Source organism: Lepidochelys kempii, chromosome 14 (assembly GCF_965140265.1).
Source record: "Lepidochelys kempii isolate rLepKem1 chromosome 14, rLepKem1.hap2, whole genome shotgun sequence".
NCBI classification, from domain to species: Eukaryota; Metazoa; Chordata; order Testudines; family Cheloniidae; genus Lepidochelys; species Lepidochelys kempii.
Genome location: NC_133269.1, coordinates 12,416,728 through 12,434,352, shown reverse-complemented (window position 1 = coordinate 12,434,352; position 17,625 = coordinate 12,416,728). Strand labels below are relative to the sequence as shown.

Here is a 17,625-nt window from a genome sequence, read left to right as displayed (position 1 = left end):
CAAGCTAATCAAGACACCTGGAGCCAATTAAGACCTTCCTAGAATCAGTTATGGCAGGCAGGCTAATCAGGACACCTGGTTTAAAAAGGATCTCCCATCAGTTAGCAGGGGGGTGCGCAAGGAGCAGGGAGTGAGAAGGCATGTTGCAGGAGGACTGAAGAGTTCAAGCGTGATCAGGTTTCAGGAGGAAGATCCTACAGTGAGGATAAAGAAGGTGCTGGAGGAAGGCCATGGGGAAGTAGCCCAGGGAGTTGTAGCGGTCATGCAGCTGATACAGGGAACGTTGTAGACAGCTGCTATCCACAGGGCCCTGGGCTGGAACCCAGTGTAGAGGGTGAATCTGGGTTCCCCCCATCCCTCCAACTCCTGATCGGACACAAGAGGAGTTGACCTGGTCTGTGAGAAACACCAGAAGGGAAGGTCTAAATTGGAAAGGGATCTGGCCTGTTCCCGACCCACTAGGTGGGACACAGAGACATTGTTCTCCATTTCCCCCATGCTGGCTAGTGATGAGGTTAGCTGAGTGGACGGCAGGTTTGAGCCACTAGCAAAAGTGGCCAAACTGTGGGCTGCTGGGAATCTCTGAGGCGAGCAAATCCGCCAATAAGCGCGGGACCCACCGAGGCAGAGGAGGAACTTTGTCACAATGGGTAACTATATTTATGTAGTTGTACTGGGACAAATTCCTCTAAAATACACAGGCACCCTATTTCAAATAACCATCTCCCTGAATTTTAGACACGTGAAATTGACTGTGAATCTGGAAGATGATCAGCAAGTAAGAAAGACTCAGCTCTTTAATTTATGAAGCATCAAGCAGTAGCCCATAATTTCTTCTCAAGTATTTAATTTATATTCACCCTCCACTGACAGCACAATGACTGATTTCTTTACTCATACTAAAAAAGAGATAGTAACAGCTGAGGGCATGATCTGCAGAAACAGCTTGTATCAAGATCCAGTGAAGACACTTAATTTGAATCAGATTATCCAAGAGAGTAGCACAGCAAAAAATCATGCTATTGAGCATCAGAAGGGTACTTGAACATTATTCATGGCTTCTTACAAGATATTTAGGTACCACTAAATGCCAAGTTCTGACCTGGTTACTCATTTGAGAAGTCCACTGAAGCCAGTGTGACTACTTGCATGAATAAGACAAACAGGATTTGGGCCTAACAACATATGTTCACTCACTTTCTGCAAATGAAAATACATGGTACAATTGATCAATCAAATTTATATTAATTGAGAGCCCAACTGTGCAAAGCTTTATGCTCACAAAGTCCCACAGAAGTAAATTAAAAAAAAAAAACAGTTACAAATATTGAGTAACAGCAGAAACTCCACTAGCATGGAGCAACCTTCTTCGTACTAATCACTGACCAGATTTGCAAAAGCCCCTGCATCTCCTAGTTACCTAAATAAACAGCCAGCTTTTCAGAAGTGGTCAGAACCGAGCAGCTTGCACTGTTCTTTGCTAGCGCCCCCATTTTCCAAACATTGTGGGAGAAAATCTGGATTACACTACACTTAAAGTTAAAAAAATATATAAAGCAGGTGAAATTCCAGTTCACATCAATGGGAGTTACGCCTGCTTATGTCAAAGCTGAATTTAGTCCACCACCCAAAATATTCATAAGAAACTCACTCCCCATCTTTTCAGAGAAAATCACTGGCACACTAAACAAGAGAATAATAAAAAATTCATGAAAAGATTGCCATCAACACAGAATGAGTCTTTGAAAATTAGCCAATTAATCTAACTTTGTTTTATTTGGTTCATGTCAGGAGACCCAATTTACATAAAACAAATTTAAAATGAACAATGGACACATACAAGTAAAATAAAAAGCAGAATAAAAATTACTTATGGTTTTTAGCCATACCGTATACTGCTAACCACTTCAAAGTCATATACAGAAGAAGTGAAAGATCAATCACCAAAAATTTCACATTAAAACAAAAATGATTAGGGGATTGGAACACATGACTTATGAGGAGAGGCTGAGGGAACTGGGATTGTTTAGTCTGCGGAAGAGAAGAATGAGGGGGGATTTAATAGCTGCTTTCAACTACCTGAAAGGGGGTTCCAAAGAGGATGGATCTAGACTGTTCTCAGTGGTAGCTGATGACAGAACGAGGAGTAATGGTCTCAAGTTGCAGTGGGGGAGGTTTAGGTTGGATATTAGGAAAAACTTTTTCACTAGAAGGGTGGTGAAACACTGGAATGCATTACCTAGGGAGGTGGTAGAATCTCCTTCCTTAGATATTTTTAAGGTCAGGCTTGACAAAGCCTTGTCTGGGATGATTTAGTTGGGGATTGGTCCTGCTTTGAGCAGGGGGTTGGACTAGATGACCTCCCGAGGTCCCTTCCAACCCTGATATTCTATGATTCTACGAAAAGAACTGATTTTTCTTCTGCTTTTCCATGAAAATCTGACTTTTATTCCTTCAAAAGTGCTTTAATGAGCTCCATAAATTATTTACTTGGCAGAAAGTTATATTAAAATGAACTGTGGACTACACAAAAAAAAAAAAATTTGGTTTGCAAAGACTGAACAGACCCGCTACTCCTCAAAAAGTTCCTGCTATAATTTTAACGGGCTGCTGGCACCACAGTGCTGAGTTTCCATTATAAACTCCATGCTAAGAGACAGCATGGTCTAGTGGATTGTGCTCTGAGCTGTGCATCAGGAACCTCAGGGGTATAACCCGAACTCTGCCAATGACTCACTTTGGGGCCTTGGGCAACTCATTTAGCTTCCTTTTCAGCAACCTGTTCTGTAAAATAGTGATATTGTATTTACCTACCACACAGGGTGTTTGGAGAGCATTTGTCTGTCTTGAAAACAAGTATTGTGCTAAGAGTTAGGGTATTATTTTCTTGGATAATGGCTTTTTCCCCGTGCATCCACTAGCCATCACTACCCCGTCCCATTAATTTTTGGAGTTTGAAGTTTAATCTTTCCTACAGTTTTGTGTCACTTAGATAAACACAGAGATACAGTAACTTCCAGGTAAGGAAACAAATTTCAACCAGTCATGGCTACTGACCATGCAACCCCTCTGGATTTCATAACACATTATGCTAATAGTACAAACTTCTCTCCAATATTTTCATTGTAGAAGAACATTCCTCCTTGTCATTTTCATGACACATGGGACATATGTCCTTGCAGGTTAAAGTCCCATTATCTTCAAGAGGTAACTTGTTACCTTCAAAGCCAAAGAGCAGTCAACCATCTCCACAGGACAGGATCGGTGGTTTAAGCAGACTGAAAGAGGAGGAGGAGCTCTCACTACACCAGCCGGGCAAAAGATGGCATTATTGGGAAGTGCTGTTCAGCAAATGCAGGGAGGTGAAGGGCTGCTCCCCAACCCTTTTAGCTGAGCTCCCACCTGTTCCACTTTAAAGTGAAACGTGCATGATACAATGTCTCAGCTAAGAAGAAAATGCAAATCATTAGAGTGGGAGGAAAATTTTCAAAAAACTGAAAATTTTGCCCCAAAATTTGGTCAAATTAAAAAAAAATTGTGGGAATTTTTCAAAGACATTTTTCAAATTTTTGATAGGAAAGTTTGAAATAAAGTGTTTTGTTTCTATTAGAAATAGCAGGTTTATATATATATTTCTGAATATAAATTTTTCAGAATTTTTCTTTCTGCAAATTTTTTTTGATCTATTTTGAATGGTCATTTAATTTTAGGACGAAAATAAAAGTAAAAACATCGGAATTTTCCATGAGATGAAAATTCAATTCCCACACAGCTACACAAATTGCACCTTTCTATCAGCAATATATTTTAATCCCTTTCATTCTAAATTGTTCCTATCTTAACAATGTTTCTAGAGCATCTAACTCATCATAACACTAATAAATATTAGTACTTGTGGCCCCTTACAAACTAACAAATTTATTGGAGTATAAGCTTTCGTGAGCTACAGCTCACTTCACTGCATGCATCCAACGAAGTGAGCTGTAGCTCAGGAAAGCTTATGCTCAAAATAAATTTGTTAGTCTCTAAGGTCCTCCTTTTCTTTTTGTGGATACAGACTAAGATGGCTGCTACTCTGAAACCTAATAAATATTATTAGTCAGATCTAAAACCATGGAGACTATTCTACTTGTGTTGTCGTTCCAAATATTTTAAGATACAAAAAAGCAACACAAATATGCAAGATGCACTACAAAAGGACTGACTCTCAGTTAAGATATTTTATTTTGCTTCCTAAGTGAAAGCTTTCTTTCCTTCAGGAAAACATTCAAATAAATCAAGAGATGGAAGTGAGAAAACACAATAAGAGACTAGAAGAACAATTAGAGTTATGCGCTCCTCAAGCTGGTAAAATTACAAAATACTATGCAGTCAATAGAGAAAGTAGAGACAATATTTATATTTCTTACACTTATGCACCAGCTGAAACTGACTATCTGAAATATAATCTAGAGAGTAATGACTCTGAAGAGGCATCCTCCATCACAAGGGGAAACAGAAGCTTTGAAGCTCCCAGCAATGTGTGTTTATTACATATTACTGAAATAACAGCCCCAAACTATTTGCTGGCTTGTTTGTTACTCCTTAGGAATAATTAAGATAAACTACTGGAAGAACTGCACAAATTACAGCTAACAATAGAGCAGTGATAACAGCCTGAACCAAGGGGTGCAATGAATGGAAATGAAAACAAAAAGATTCCTAGGCTCCCCTCTTTAGTTTCACCTTTGACCAGCCAACATGTATTAAAATTAGGTCGTCTGGCTTGGCGGATTTATTAATTTAGTTTTTCTGGGTTTGTTTGTTTTTTTAATCAATTTTTGAGTTTTATGTAGATGTCCAAACATTGGGGGTTTTCCAGGCTCTCTCTTTGTATATACTGTGATGAGTAACCTAGTGCGCTTTAAAATTGTACTGTTTCAAACAGCCCAATGTTAATGTGCATTAAGGAACCTTTAGCGTACCCCAGCAACGTCTACGCGGATCAACTAATGCACCACATTTTAGTTTGAAGTTTAATCTTAAGAAATCACAGCCTCGTAGTCTGCATTACAGCTCTGTGTAGACAAGCCCTTACCTACCAGTAACAATTTCTGGAGTTTATTGGACCACTACCTATTTCATTTTTTATTATTTCATTTGTTTATTTTGTATTGGGGGTGTTTTATCAGTGTTTATCTGGTAAAACTGAAAATCAGAAGCTCTGATTACAAAACAACTTGCCCTGTCTCCACTAGAGGGTTAAAATGTGTTCGCTAATGAGCTTAAAAACACAACAAAATACCTTTTACCCTGGTGGGGAGAAGCCCTAAATGGATGCACTTTTCCTCCCACATGCCATAAAAGCATAAAATGACCATCTGGTCCGAGGTGCAGTGCAACGCTGAGGTTCAAGGTTACCTTAATTGCCGTTTTTGCTTTCCACTTGCTCTCAAGAAATAATCAAAGTTATTATCCCATTTCCTGGCAAATCCATTAATTTTAGTGATGAAACCCAGTACAATGATCATTGCCAACAATTTGTTTCATTATTTGATGTGCAGCAAGAAGGCAGCACTATATTTCCTTTGTTCTCTGTTATGCATTTGGATAAAAATTAGGCTAATGTAATTTGAAAATTGTAACACGGTAGGATGTGTAGTGACATCAAATTGATTAAAAATGCAGTTTCCGTAAACAAGGTGGCTGCCCTCGGGAATGATTAGTAAAGGCTCCCAGAGAAGAAGGGCATGGAAATAAAAACAACAGTAGCATGGGTTTTAATCAATTGAGTTTCCAAATGCTAGCTGTTCATTGGTAATCCAGTCTATAGCACATCTGGTGTTATTCTCCAGTATCACGAATTGGTGCCATTGTGGGTGCTTGGGTAAAGAAATCATATTCAGAGATTAGCAGAAGGTATAATGCAAGGTGTTCAACTAATTCCTAATGAAGTCCAAATATTCCCATTACTAACAGTGTTCAATTACAAGTCCAAAAACAGCTTGATGATCTGAAATTTCTAAATTAATCAGCTTTTTATAAAGCTGGAATTGTTTGCCTTAAACAATTTAGTCATGCGATTAAAATGAAACAGGTGTAAGATGCAAAAGTCGAGAAAAGATATTCTACTTCGAGTTTTTTTGTTTTATCTGCAAAGCCAGCCATCTCATCTGTTGCACCCACTCTCTTTTAGTCAACATTAATCTGCACAGATGGTGAAACACAGTAATCTCTGCTACCAGCTGCAGAGTGGAATTTTTAATGAAATGGGAATTTGAAGGTTTCTACAGAAAGCACTAGAATCTCTCATATTATTTCCCGTGATGCCCAAATTACTTTGACTGCTATTTGACATACACTGTACCGTAAACATAATGGCAGAATAGCTTCCATCATAACCCAGGTATGACCATTTCAGCAAAGACCTCTGTTGTTGTAAGAAAAAGAAGTTGGAAGCACCCATGTAAAACAGCAAATAAGTCATTAACCATTAATACGTCCAGCACAAAAGGTGAACAAATTGCAATCTGTTATTTAAGATCTTTATATTACCCTCTAAGGAGGTTTAAAATAATTTCAGTCTATCTGTAAACACAAAGTGAAATGAAATGTTAAAAGTAAATGGAAGTATGAAAAGGGAATTCAGAAAGTTGTCAGAAAGTTATAAATGGCTTCCGAGTCTTGAGATTTATAGCAACTGAGTGGAGAAATTGTTTAAATATTTAAATTAAAGAAAAATATATCTCCATTTAGAGAAAGAGAAATAGTAAGAGTCTGGGATATGATACCCATTCTATAGCTAAGGTTCCAATTCGGGGAAGTTTTCCCACTAGTACCTGTTGACTTGAAGTTAAACATGTGCGTAAATTCTGTCCTGAACAAGGATGGATTTAAACACACACTTAAGTACTTACATGAATCAGGGACTAAGATTTTATCTGAATTTCCATTATAAGATCAATTTTTGCCCTCATCCTAGAATCCACAAAGCAAAGGATATTGGCCTCAAAACTGATAAGTGAGCTCTGGTACCGAGAAATAACTTTTCTCCCAAATTTGAAATGAATTTGGACTAGGGGTTCTGAATTATGACACCCTAAAATTAGAGGTATTCACCAGAATTCAAGGCGGCTCACTTTTTTTTTTTGCTACTTTCTTAAAAAAAGAGATTAAATTTAATTTGCTCTTTTCTCCTGGTTGAAATCTCATGCCCAGAATCAAAGATTAGTTAATTAAACTCTAAATTCTAATGCGAAGTTATCAGGAATTTAAATAGTAATGTAAATACGGAACATCAGCTCCAGCGGGTTTAATATTAAGTGTCAAATGACTGACTAAACTTCCATTATTAACAGACTAAACTTCTTGCCCCTTTCCTTGCATAGCCAGAACTCAACATGTAATCTGATCAATAGCGAGGCTTGCCAACAGAAGCAGTTTTTCCACCAAAACTAAAGTTACTCTGACAAGTTGGTTGTAAATTGAGACACTTAAAAATAATAGTAGCCACCACAGTTTTTCTAATGTTTACTTTTTGTCAGATCCTAGCTTGAGAATGGAAAATAAGTATCAGGTGAGACACACTTTGAAGTGAATAGAAATTTGACGCAGGTATGGACTATGGGAGTTAGTCCCCAAAATGAAAGAGCACGGAATAGTGGTTTTGATGCTCAATGGGACAGTTCTGCTGACCTGCAAAAGTGTCACTTCAGAGTTAGTTGTACCATGAGTTATTGTAAAAATAGCTTAGAAGGCACAGCGGTTGGCCATTCTGATGGAAGAAGCACCTAGGATGCAGTTTGAGAGAGACCCACCCCACAGCAGCAAGACTAACTGACATGCAAAAAGCTTTCTGGAAGCAATTCTTCCAACTAGGGGAGAGGTCTAAAACCCTAGAAAGCAGCAAAAACTCCGGGACTGTTCCAGGGCCAAACCCTGTAGTGTTTTTCATGTAAACACTCCCACTCTCCATTCATACGCTAAAGGGTTTGCAGTACTGGGGACAAAGATGACAAAAAGCAAATGAAGCTAAGGTTGATAGCATACACAATACCCAAAGTGTGGCCAGATGGGCAGGTCTACACTTAAAACGCAGTTTAATGAAGACGCTCTAAGCCAATGGGAGAGAACTTCTCCCTTCACGCTGGGCCACAAGGAGGTGCTCTAGTGGGGAGTGTATACCTTCATAACATGGCTGTAAGTAGCGCTGCAGGTTTCTCATGGTGGGAAAAAAGTCCTGGGTACCATGATTCTTCTGTTTGTCTGACTTGTCTCTGTCCCTGACTGATATAAACTCACCCCACAGAAGCTGCTCCCACCTTGCAAGCCTGCTTCCCCCGTCAGGGCATCGCCACCTGGAACATAGGGTGGCAATACGACTCAGGTTTGACCCAACTTCCCTCCATTGTGACCAGGGGTGGGAAGAGCAGCCAGGCCAAATTTGAGTATTATTGCAACCTGGTGCACGGGGTTGCAGTGTCGCTCAGGTTTGGCCCGTCTTTCATGACAACAAGTCATAATGCCTGGAGCTGGAACCTGGATGCTGCCCCACAGGACAGGAGCCACAGGAGCTGCTGCGCTAAGTGAATGCAGGACAGGCTTACTTTCCAGCCCCACCCCTGTGACCACTCCTCTGCATTTGTACCGGCATTTTTTAAATTAAAAAATCAAACATTTTATTTCACATTTACATACAGACCAAGGGTCGTCCAATGGTTACAGAACTACCCTGGGGGGTGAAAGATCTGGGTTGAATTCCTGCTCCCCCACAGATACCCTAGGCAAATGAATTAGTCTCTGTGCCTCAGTTCTCCATCTGTAAAGTGGGGTTAGTTGCACTACCTTACCTGACTCATATTTAGCTTGTGATCCACTATGACCCCCCAGATCCCTTTCAGCCATACTGCTTCCTAAGCAGTCATTTCCCATTTTGTATGTATGCAACGGATTGTTCCTTCCTTCCTAAGTGGAGTACGCATTCTGCAATTCAAATAAAAAGTTTGGGTAAAGCCCTTAATGGACCCAGTTCTGCCTAGGCAAGAGCTCTTCTTACAATAGTGAGGCTTGCCAACAGAAGCAGTTTTTCCACCAAAACTAAAGTTACTCTGACAAGTTGGTTGTAAATTGAGACACTTAAAAATAATAGTAGCCACCACAGTTTTTCTAATGTTTACTTTTTGTCAGATCCTAGCTTGAGAATGGAAAATAAGTATCAGGGGAGACACACTTTGAAGTGAATAGAAATTTGATGCAGGTATGGACTATGAAGGCTCTTTTCTTCTCTTGAAGAGTGAGGCTTGGAATAAAATACAAGCAGGTGACTCTTTTGGTTGATGGGGAATTCTGAGGAAACCTTAGGAAGGAAGAGAGGGTGTGGCAAAGTGTCATCTCGGCACCATAGAACACTCCGTATGGCAGGTGAGCCATCAATGCTCCAATCTCTGCTCCCCTCCCTTCCTGGCCCAGGGAATGGCTAAAAGGAATGAGGTTTTAAGAGATAGATGGAGGAAGGAACAGTTCACCATAGGTTCAAACGGTGGTTCTCTCAGCACATTGAGGACGAGTTGGAGTCCCACAGTGGAACTGGTTCTTTAGCTGGAGGCAAGAGGCCTTTGAGAAACCTTGTCAGAGTTGGGTGGGTAAAGATGGAAAACCACTCAATGTGGGAATGAAAGGCAGTGCTAGTAGCTAGGTGAACTTTAACTGAACTCAGGGATCATCTGTGATTTTTAAAACTGAATAGGTAATTGGGTGTATGTGTTATGTGAGACTTGAGAGGAAGCACAGATCAGTGACTGCACTAAGTCTGGAAGCAGGTAAATTTTTCTCATTGCAGGTTTCTTGCTATGCAACAGCCCTGTCTGTACCTCTAGGGAGCAGTCTAGTTCTATACCAGAGAACCACCGAGTAGCCACACCTTGAGGCGATGCACTGAGAGGTCTGGGTGGGTGATTACAGCTGCTTGGGTTACCATTTAGAATCACTGAATGCAGCCAAAGGTTTTTAGCGTCCTGAGGTCCAGAATTGGTCTCTCCCCTACAGGTTTTCTTTGAGACCAGGAAATACCTGGTATAGAATCCTTTCCCAATGAAGTCTGATGGGATACATTTGATCATTTCCATTGATGGAAGGGATTGTACCTTCTGCCTCAAGAGACTCCTGTGAGTGGAGGGATGAGCAGTGGGGAACAGCAGAGCAGTTATCGACCCTGCGTTGCATATGAGAATCTGAGGATTTCCTGGACAAAAGTCAGGATATGCTTCTACAGGCACAAAGCTCTAAAGATTTAGAGCAGGTTGCACAGCAGAGCCAAGAGGCCAGCGAAGAAGCTTGGCAACGTGTGACCTCCAGAAGAGAAGGGGGAATGTCCGGGTACCAGCAACACAGACACAGGTAAGTAACCGTTTTCATGTTCTCTCCACAGCTACCATTGCGGAGAGTGGACCAGATGATACGTCTCGGGGGAGAAAGGAGAAGGAGACTCCGCTGGTTGGAAGGCATGAGATGTGATGTCCTGAGGTTGGGGGTTCCACGACCACCACTCCCAAGAGACGGAGGCGGGTGGTGGTGGTCGGGGACTCTCTCCTCAGGGGGACTGAGTCATCTATCTGCCACCCTGACTGGGAAAACAGAGAAGTCTGCTGCTTGCCAGGGGCTAAGATTCACGATGTGACAGAGAGACTGCCGAGACTCATCAAGCCCTCGGATCGCTACCCCTTCCTGCTTCTCCACGTGGGCACCAATTATACTGCCAAGAATGACCTTGAGCGGATCACTGCGGACTACGTGGCTCTGGGAAGAAGGATAAAGGAGTTTGAGGCGCAAGTGGTGTTCTTGTCCATCGTCCCTGTGGAAAGAAAAGGCCGGGGTAGGAACCGTCGAATCATGGAAGTCAATGAATGGCTACGCAGGTAGTGTCGGAGAGAAGGCTTTGGATTCTTTGACCATGGGATGGTGTTCCATGAAAGAGGAGTGATCGGCAGAGACGGGCTCCACCTAATGAAGAAAGGGAAGAGCATCTTTGCGAGCAGGCTGGCTAACCTAGAGAGGAGGGCTTTAAACTAGGTTCACCGGGGGAAGGAGACCAAAGCCCTGAGGTAAGTGGGCAAGCAGGATACCGGGAGGAAGCACAGGCAGGAACGTCTGTGAGGGGAGGGCTCCTACCTCATACTGAGAATGAGGGGCGATCAGCAGGTTATCTCAAGTGCCTATATACAAATGCACAAAGCCTTGGAAACAAGCAGGGAGAACTGGAGGTCCTGGTGAAGGCAAGGAAGTATGACGTGATTGGAATAACAGAGTCTTGGTGGGATAACTCACATGACTGGAGTACTGTCATGGATGGTTATAAACTGTTCAGGAAGGAGAGGCAGGGCAGAAAAGGTGGGGGAGTAGCACTGTATGTAAGGGAGCAGTATGACTGCTCAGAGCTCCAGTATGAAACTGCAGAAAAACCTGAGTGTCTCTGGATTAAGTTTAGAAGTGTGAGCAACAAGAGTGATGTAGTGGTGGGAGTCTGCTATAGACCACCGGACCAGGGGGATGAGGTGGATGAGGCTTTCTTCCGGCAACTCGCAGAAGCTACTAGATCGCACACTCTGGTTCTCATGCGTGACTTTAACCATCCTGATATCTCCTCCAGCAGAATATACAGGGTCTCAGCTGTATGTTTCATAAGGTCCTGAAAGGCTTTGAAATCATCAGCAAAAGATAAGGTGGTGTTTCTTCTTCTGCAGGTAGCTCTTGCTCCTCTTTACTCTTTGAGGTACACAGATACACTTCCAGTCAGTACCAACTCAACATCCTTACCAACCTCAGGTACCCGTGCAAGTACAGGACACCTTCTGGGCCTCAGTACCAACTCACCCACCAGTATCAACACCATTTGCCTCTGCAATTGACACAGGAGATGACACTTCATCCGATTTAGAAGCATCTGTACAAGGTTCATTGTGTGTGTATAGGACTGAACCCTGCAGTTCTTACTCACTCTATATGAATTTGACCTGAATAAGGATAGAAGGATTTGACCCAGACCGTATAAATGCTGTAAAAAAGATGGGAGCAGTGAGTTAGTACACTAAGCTTTCATCTATGCGGAGTTGGGACTCTCAGACAGCAACACACGTGATTGGTTAATCTGATCAAAATCAAAGGGCCGGAAGTTCACAACAATAACCTAAGGGTAAGCTAAACAGTTTTGAAACAAATCAAGTAAATGATTTGTGGGGTATGCACATGTGCCCTCTGTGGCAAGGGTTCCATCAAAGTGATGGGTCAAATCAAATCAATCAGTTAAAATGCTGTAAAATATGGATGTGGAGGGAACAGAGGAGTGCTTGATGTGAATACTAAAATAGACTGTACACTATATGAAATAAATCAATCTTCCTTTCATGCATCAATTTCAAACCACTGTGCATTTCATATTAACTGTGGTGAGTACAGCACAGGTGAAAATACAAGGGAAGAAAATGATGAAAATATTTACTGTAATAAAAGTATGCTATATAATTTAGCAGAGGATAAAACTGCCATCAATGATAAATTACTTCACAAAAGACTAGAACTAATGAAAAATTTTCTTTTCAAAACATTTTTGATGGAAAATGGGCTTGTTTCCCCAAAAGAATGATTTTTGCAGGAAATGGAGATTACTTACCTGTAACTGGAAGTTCTTTGAGATGTGTGGTCCCTATCTGTATACCACACCTGGGTAGTCACATGCTTCATGCACCTGAGACCAGAGATTTCTAGCAAGTAGCATCTACTGGTGTGCACTTGTGCAGTTGCTCCCCTCCGAAGGTATATGGGGTGGCACAGACAGACATCTCTCCAGTTTCTATCTTACTGCAAATCAGAAAGATCTGAAGCAGAAGGGAAGAAGGTGAGTAATGGAATAGAGATAAGGACCACACATCTTGAAGAACCTCCAGTTAGTTACAAGTAAGTAATGTCTATTTTTTCTTTGACTTCTGGTCCCTTTGTGTTTTTCACATGTGGGTGATTGGCAAGCAGGATTCAATGTGGGGGAGGAGAGGAAGGCAAGGTTGTAATAGGTATAGATGTCTGTAATACTGCTGTCCCGACAACATCTGCAGAAAAACCCTGGACCCAGGCATAATTTTTCATGAAGGTATGACTAGAGTTCCAGTTAGCTGCTTTACAAATATTCAGTGCAGGTAATTCTCAAAGATGCTAGAGAGAGATTGCCTGTGCGCTAGTGGAAGGGGCCTGCACTTTGTCCAAGGAAGTGATACACACCAGCTGATAACAAAGGAGGATACAGTCGGAGAGCCACTTAGAGTGTCCCTGAGCAGATAATGCTTGTTCCCTGTCACAGTAACAAACAAGTCTTTTCCTCACAGATTTCGTTCTTTGCAGATAGAAGGCTACCATTCATCTGATGTCAAGAGAGCTAAGTCTCTTCTTCTTCGGAAGCATGAGGTTTTTTGAAAGAATACCGGTAAGCGAATAGGCTGATTTAAGTGAAACTCGGAAATCACCTTCGGGATGAATTTCAGGGGAAGCTCAGGGAAACCTTCTCCTTATGAAACATGGTATATGGTGGGTCAGCCAGGAGTGCTCCTAGTTCACTCACTCTTCTGGTGGTTATGATGGCGACTAGGATGAAATTTGTGTAACTTTGTGAAGAAGAGACTACTGAGATTGTCTGCCAGATAGTTCTGTACATCTGATAGGTATATTCCTGAGAGCGTGATATGGTTCCTGATGCATCGGTTCCATACATTGATCACTTCTATGCATAAAGGAAGAGATTTCACCCTGCCTTGTTTGTGTATAAAAGAAACGGGTCACCATGTTGTCTGACATTATCTGGAACTGATGGGGCCGTATAAGTGGGAGGAATGCATAGATGACTAGGCAGATTGCCTCAACTGTAGAAGACTGATATGCATTTTTCAATTACCCGTATTACAGACTTTCTGTTAGATATATATTACCCTATGACATCTCTCTCAAATATCTCTCATTTCAAAGGGCATTATTCATTTTAGACCCAAAGTCACCAATGTTCCACACTTGTACTGCTGAAAATTATTTAGATTAGAAAAAAAGAATCACTAGAAATAAAAAAAACCCAGAGGTTAAAGAAAGTTACTTACACTAAAGGTTTGATCTCACAGCATTTTGAGTTTCCTACATGAGCAGTTTTGTCTGTTCCTAACTTTGGGTCTTTGATACATATCACATCCAACCTTGGAGGGGTGAGAGGTATGTCTAGGATTTCAGTTGAACAAGCTGGAGTTTGTGGAACTTTGGAAGTAGCTTCTCAGAGACCAAGAGTTCTCGAAAAAGTCACCTGTATATATCGTACTCCACACATATTAGGTGGATAGTATCCACACTACCTTTGCTTGTATCTGGGAATAGGTGGTCTCAAATTTCATGGGAACAGTATTATTTTTGTGTCACCACCATTACTCAAGTCTTTGTTTCCAAAGTTCAAACACAACGTTCTACCTCTTTATTGTTTAAATTGTTCTTTCTTGCTGCGATTGGAAAACATTTTGACACATAGTAAACTGTTATCTATGTCTGAGGACCGAGAGACCATTTTTTAAAAAAAGTTGGATTCTTCTTTCCAACATCTTATGGTATGTCTACAACTTGATTATTTTGGGTGCAGAGTTTATTTTCAGCTGCACATATGCTATATTTCATTGCTTTGTCCTCTGTGATTAAAATGGCAACAAGATCCTTTACATTTCTTTGGCATTATGGAGACACTTGCACCAGTATAAGTTTGGATTAGCTCCATACACTGGTGTAAAAGAAAAGAATTGGGCTCATGCTCCACAACTATTTCTCTGCTTTTTGTCAGCTTGCTATGAAATGTATTCTCGACTCCAAGGTAGTTCATTTGTTTTGTATATGTTGGGTTCTAGATCTCCTGTACTTTTTGCATAGATATTTTTCTATTATCTATTTTTCTTAGTAAACTAATAAAGGCAGTGAAAGTTTGTGTTAGGGAGAGTAAGATGAAAATGAGATCTGCATTCAGGAATCTTCAGTACATGTTTTGAAAAGGGGTTCTTCAGTTTTCCAACCCCTTCTCCCTCTTTAGAGATTTTGAGTGCATGTAAACCTTAGTATAGTTATTTTCCTTTCTGGGCTATCACGAGATCATTGTGACATCACTAACAACTGGTACTGTATATAAAGCACTCACAGGTGGCGCTTGGGCAAGGGAAGGGGTAGCATACACAGCTCCTAGCACGGCTTTTGGATATAACATTTTTTGATTGAAGATGTTGTGAAGGCCAAAACTATAATGGGGTTCAAGAAAGAACTAGATAAGTTCATGGGACATAGGTCCATCAATGGCTATTACCCAAGACGGTCAGGATATAACCCCATGCTCTGGGTGTCCGTAGCCTCTGATTGCCAGAAGCTGGGAGTGGACAACAGCAGATAGATCGCTTGATGAATGCCTGTTTTATTCGTTCCCTCTGAAGCATCTCGCACTGGCTACTATTGGAAGACAGGATACTGGGATAGATGGACCTTTGGTGGTCTGATGCAGGATGCCCATTCTTAGGTAAGGTCTGTGTAAATACAATTTTAGGAAAGCCCTTCAAAGAGCAAGTTATTGGGCGGATACCCAACTGAACAAACACACATTGCAGTTCAGCAAATCAAGGGTCCACATAAATGTACCAGGGGCCTTCCATTAATAATCAATCCGGAAGCATAAAAATGTGTTTTGGATTAACTGTGATGAGACATTTAGAATTATTCCCTTTGCTCTTCAGTACTGTGTTAGACTCTCTATTTCCACATTTGGTGCAGGGTCTCCAGCTGCTGCTGTCATCACTTTAATACTTTTTCTAGGGTCATCTATGCAGGCATATTTAGTGAAATTGTCAAATTTAATTATTCTCCCCCTGTTTTTTTATTTAAATCCTCTTTCAAGCGGTTACATGAACACAATTGTTCTCGTGATTATAACGTTAGAAGGTAGGTGTAGCTGATTAGAGCAGTTGTTAATCAAATCTCCTTACCGAACTCTATTTCCATTCACATCAGCTCTTTGAAGCCCTTTATATATGATCCCCTATTAATAAATCTGATTACTGTTTCCCTCCTCCTAATAATGAAGTATGTTGGAGACAGTGTTACTCTTTTGTTGCATTTTTGCTTCCCATGCCAAATTGCTCACTAGTAAAAATAAAATTACCACAATGTTAATTTTATTTTCATTTAAGATCAGGGAAAAAGAACTATGCTAGCCATTGTGGCAAGATTCTAATAATAATAGTAATATACTAATTAGTAATCTTTTAACATCGTTTCTGCATTGGTAGGATTCCATGATGTAGAAAAAACAGTACAAACTGACTTAAAAGTGATGGGCATTAAAGTACCTCTTAAAAGCAGCACCTAGGCATGGAAAATGCTACATCGCTGGCATAAAACCAACAAAGTGATTTACATAATATAAAACTGGATAATTCAAGACATTACAGAGTCCCCCCACTCCCTAAAATCAGTAGTCCACATTATTTTAAGATTTTTAAGGATTACATTTACTAAAGCTGTCTAAATGTGTTTGTTACATGCTCAGTTCAGTGCTCTAGCAAAATCACTTCAGAGCAGCAGTATAAAGTCTGAAGGTGAACCTTAGAAAGGAAAAAATGTAGACCAATCTGTAGGAATGTCTTTTAGAACCCGAGGCAGGAATAAACTGAAGATCCATCTTTTTCCTAAAGGAGAACTAGTATGTCAAATGTTAATTAAAATCCACAGTAGTACTTTCCCCTTTTACTATTAATTCCTGTTTCAGAGTGTATGAGTAAAAACCCAACCCCACTGACGTTATCCCACACACCACTCTTTGTCAGTTCGCTTCCATCCACAGTCAGTGACTTTAAATTTGTCTCCTTGTTCTGCACTCCAATCTCTCTATCCTACACGTCCAAGGACTTCATACACAGAACAAACATATGCATGGTCTCCTTGAATTTATCCTGATAGGGTGCTGAGGAGTTCGTGGCTGAGCAGTTACTTTTGAATGGGTACCAATGGCTACAAGTGAAATTATCTCGCTCTTTGCTATGTGCTCCTGCCCTGCAGTGCCACTATCTGCCATTTATTTGCCTTCTCAAAGAGTCATCATAGTCTGTACATGCAATTCAACCTTCCCTGGTCCTTAATTTTTTTTCCCAGAAGGCTGATAAGAACTCCATGTGTTCCTTCTCTCTAGGGACCAAGCACTTTATTTTGGCACATAAATATCAACAAATGTGGGCAAGGGACAATAGGCATCTGGCTCCTGTACATTAGAATTCTCACAATACAAGGACTTCTTTCAAAAAGATCTCTCACTTGTAGCATTATGCAGCCTATGTTTCTATCTAAACAGGCCTAGACCAAACCCCCATAGCTGAATGCTACCAAACTTTGGATTAAGATCCAAACTTTACAGCACTGGTCCATGGCAAGCTAAAACCAAATGGGCTTAAATTGCAGCAAGGGCGGTTTAGGTTGGACATTAGGAAAAACCTCCTAATTGTCAGAGTGGTTATGCACTGGAATAAATTGCCTAGGGAGGTTGTGGAATCTCCATCATTGGGGATTTTAAAGAGCAGGTTGGACAAACACCTGTCGGGGATGGTCTAG

At 40.9% G+C, this 17,625-nt stretch overlaps 1 protein-coding gene across 3 annotated transcripts in view; it reads right to left on the bottom strand.

Annotated features, from left to right (window-relative positions):
• The window catches only part of CA10 (carbonic anhydrase 10), a 339,096-nt gene that overhangs the window by 157,617 nt on the left and 163,854 nt on the right, over positions 1 to 17,625 (bottom strand). The window lies entirely within an intron of this gene.